Below are 4,206 nucleotides of genomic sequence, written 5' to 3' on the forward strand. Positions count from 1 at the left end.
ATCTATCTATCTATCTATCTATCTATCTATCTATCTATCTATCTATCTATCTATCTATCTATCTATCTAATCTGTATTTGAGAATATAAACCCCTAACAGTCTGTGTCCATATAAAAGAAAATGAGGAAAACCTTTTCCTAGGCCTGCTGAGATCCAACTACCCATGTCTCCTCTTGGCCCCAACCAAAGCAGGTGGGAGCTGGGGTGGAGGGGGTGGGTAGCTGGGATTTCCCAGGTCTCTGTAGTCTGGACCTTCCCCTAGGGATTATGTGCAAACCTTTCTTGTCTTTCTACCAGATTGCCAGAGCTGAGGAATTTCTGAAGACTGGCTTTTTATTTTGTCCTTTATTGTTTTTATCCATCAACCAAAACCATTTATTAAGCAATATTATGTGTAAATCACTGTGCTATGTACTAAGAATACAAAGACACAAGTGACGTGGTTCCTCTCCTCAAGGAGATTAATTTTTTCTCACTTAAAAGTATTTCATTTTTCCAATTCCATGTAAAGGCAGTTTTCAACATTCATTTTTATGAGATTTTGAGTTCCAAATTTTTCTCCTTCCATCCTTCCCCTGCCACCTCCTTAAGATTGTGAGGAATCTGATACAGGCTATGCATGTACAGTCATGTCAAACGTATTTCTACATTAGTTATAATAGGAAAGAACGATCAGAACAAAAAGGGAAAACCATGAGAAAGAAAAACAAATGAAAAAAAGTGAGACTCTTACACTTTGATCTGTATTCAGACTCCATAGTTCCTTTTCTGGATGTGGATAGCATTATCTATCATGACTCTTTTGTATTTGTCTTGGCCCATTGTATCTCTCAGAAGAGTTAAGTAACTCAGTTGATTATCACACAATGTTTCTGTTACTGTGTGCTATTTTCTCCTAGTTCTACTCTCTTCACTCAGCATCAGTTCATGCAAGTCTTTCTAGGTTTTTCTGAAATCTGCCTGTTCATTTCTTACAGAAAAATAGTATTTCATGACATTCATATATCACAACTTGTTCAGCCATTCCCCAACTGGTGGGTTTCTCCTTGGTTTCCAATTCTTTGTCACCACAAAAAAAGGTGCTATAAATATTTTTGCACATGTGGGTTCTTTCCTCTTTTTATGATATCTTTGGGATACATAGTAGTGATATTGCTGAATCAAAGGGTATGCACAATTTTATAGCCCTTTGCACATAGTTCCATATTACCCTCCAGAACAGCTGGATCAGCTTCCAGCTCCACCAACAATGCATTAGCGTTCCAATTTTCCCACATCTTCTCCAACTTTTATCATTTTCCTTTTCTCTCTTAGCCAATCTGAGAGTTGTGAAATGACACCTTAGAGTTGTTTTGATTTACATTCCTCTAACCAATAGACATTTAGAACATTTTTATATGACTATAGATAGCTATTTTAATTTCTCCATCTGAAAACTGTCTGTTCAAATCCTTGGACCATTTATCAATTGGGGAATGCCTTGTATCCCTATAAATTTGACTCAGTTTTCTATTTTGAGAAGTGAGACATTTATCAGAAACACGGGCTGTAAAAAAATTTCTACATTTCTGCTTTCCTTTTAATCTTGGTTGCATTGGTTTTGCTTGTGCAAAACTTTTAAATTTAAGGTTAAGTTTGGCTTTTTAAAAGATGTATGTGCATAAGTGGGACCTCCTCAGGGATCCCAGTCCCAGGGAGCTATAATGACCTGGGTTGAGGATACTGTCTCCTTAAGCAGGGTTGCTGGGGGAGCCAGATACCTCCCTGATGACACCATGCCTCTATTTCACATGGAAAGGACCAGACAGCCTTCCCTAGTCCTCCTCCTGGATTGGAGGTTTATTCATATGTGGAATGCCATCCTGTGTGGGACCCAATGGCAGGACATGGGAGCGTCCTGCCATTTTGGCAGCATCCCCAGGACTGCATCCAAGGTGCTGGGCACATTCCATTTGCTCAAACAATCTGACCCTTTAAAATCCGTCCCAAAGATGGGATTTAATTAAATGTTAAGGGCTTGAGTCTGGATCAAATTAGTTGATCCATTTTTTTAAAGTTGCTTCCCACAACAGCACATATATTAACAGCCCAGAATAGATGGGCTGTTAGCATTCCCCGATAAAATGCTTTTCTGCCATTGAGGGTTTTTTTTTTTCCTCCTTTTTTAAAAGGACTTTCCTGAAATGGGCAAACCAATTCCAGCCCCTCTGAAGTCTTAAAAAGCCAGACGTCTTCTCAAACTCTTTTACGAGGACACATGGCCAAAGTGCCACAAATAGGAGTGCTTAGGAATCAAATGAAAATGGCCGGGTTCGGGTCCACCTGCGCCTTTTTCTTCCAAGGCAGCCCCTGCTTTGGAAACCTGCAACCCTCAACAAAAAGCGAGGAGTTCAGTGCTGATTGCTGGCTATTTGGACCTCCCAGGGCAAACATTAACTGACTGAGAGGCACTCTGGAATGTAATGAAGGAAACAATGCCGGGCTGGGAGCCAAGAGCCGGAACCCTGGCGCCGGGAACCCAGGGATTTGACTTCTAGTAATAGGAGCTGAACGAGGCCCAGCACTTCTGTGGGGCTGCAAATGACATCCTGTGATCCCTGACTTAGCCAAAGGGATTTGAAATGGAGGAAAGAGCTGGCAAGACAAAATCTCCTGCACTTTTCACAGTGTTTTCTAAAACAAGCAGAGGAAATCGGGAGAAAAGACGGAGGTCTATTACATTTGATCCAGCTAAGTCAAGAGTGGAAGCTTTTTAACTGCTGTTATTATTATGTTTTTTCTGGGTGCCTTCTCGCCGTGTCACACCACCCAGAAAGCAGAGACATGAGGCAGAAACTTGAAACTGCTTTTTCTTCCCGGAGAAGGGCACCCCAACATCGCGTTATTGACAGGAGGCCTGAGAAAACTGACAGCTGTGGAAATAGTACAGTTGAAGTCCGATTCCCGGGGGGCAGGAGGCTATCCTGACGGTATTAATTCTGTTTGGCAATTTTTAAAATCAGGAAAGGCTATGAGGCTGAGGGAGGGCCCTGCCTCTTTCTTTCTTCGAACAAAGGCAAACCTTCCTTCTTCCCTCCCGTCCTTGGACTGTCATCTCCAACCTTTGGAAACTGTATCTGATTATCCATGTGGCAATTAATCATAATTAAGCAGCCTCGAGATTTGGAAAGGGCCTGAGAAGGTGGCTCTGGATCTGGCTTTTGTCCTGGGCAGCCTCCTTTCCCTTTTTGGCCGCTGAACCTCTCCTCTGGAGCCATGAACAGCCCGGGGGGAGGGGGGGAGAGAGAGGTGGGGGTGGGCAGGCCGGCGCGAGGGAGGGAGGAAGGGGTGGAGGGAGGGTGGGAAGGAGGCAGAAAGGGAAGAAAAGCCCTCCCTCACCAGCGCCCTGCTTGTCCACAATGCCTTTCGCTTCTGGCCATCCCAGCCCCCAGTAACTGAGTTGCAGCCCCCTTGGAATCCTCTCGTTTCCAAGAGGAAGCGAGGTAACAAATTACCTTGCTAATGCCAAGTGATTTGGACCCATTCTTGCAAACCAGATTTTTCCAATTTATTACAGGAAGACTCTCAATCATTAGATGTTGGCACCGGGTCTGGGGCACATGGAATACTGCTCCTCCCAGTCCACCCCCAGCGAGCGTTGTAAAGACTTAGCAAGCCCACAATGGCGTCTTATTAAATTGTTTTATATATTTATAATTAAAATGCGGGGCTGGCACGAGAATCACTCTAGCAGCTGTAACCTGACACGCACGGCTCTCTCGGCCCAGGGTCGGCCGGGAAAACAATGACTTCTTTAACTCCTGGCTTCTGCTCTGCGCGCTCTGTGCACATGGGCCCAATTTGTAGCCCTTCTGATTGCCCGGAGCCCGCCGCTGATGTGTTGTTTACTTAGGAGAACGGCTTTTCACGATCGGGCCACGGACGGGACAGCAGCCCCAGCACGGCCTGGCCCCAAGCAGAGGGGCACCATACAAAACCCAGGCGCCATGAGTGTGAACACACACTTGTTCTCACAGGCACACAGATCTGCACACATTCTCTCTCTCTCTCTCTCTCTCTCTCTCTCTCTGTCTCGATCACCCTCACACTCTTACCCTCTCTCTCTCTCACTCTCTCTCTCCCTCCCCCCCCCCCACACTCACACCCTCTCTCCCTCCCTCCACCTCCCCCCCCCCCCCCCACCCCCCCCCACCTTACTCTCTCGC

At 45.3% G+C, this 4,206-nt stretch overlaps 1 long non-coding RNA gene across 1 annotated transcript in view; it reads left to right on the forward strand.

Annotated features, from left to right (window-relative positions):
* LOC138172123 (uncharacterized) overlaps positions 1-4,206 on the forward strand; it is a 1,064,577-nt gene that overhangs the window by 1,291 nt on the left and 1,059,080 nt on the right. The gene's annotated exons all lie outside the window — the stretch shown is intronic.

This window comes from Petaurus breviceps, unplaced genomic scaffold (assembly GCF_028583685.1).
Source record: "Petaurus breviceps papuanus isolate PSGF00001 unplaced genomic scaffold, PetGlider_PUasm1.0 490, whole genome shotgun sequence".
NCBI lineage: Eukaryota > Metazoa > Chordata > Mammalia > Diprotodontia > Petauridae > Petaurus > Petaurus breviceps.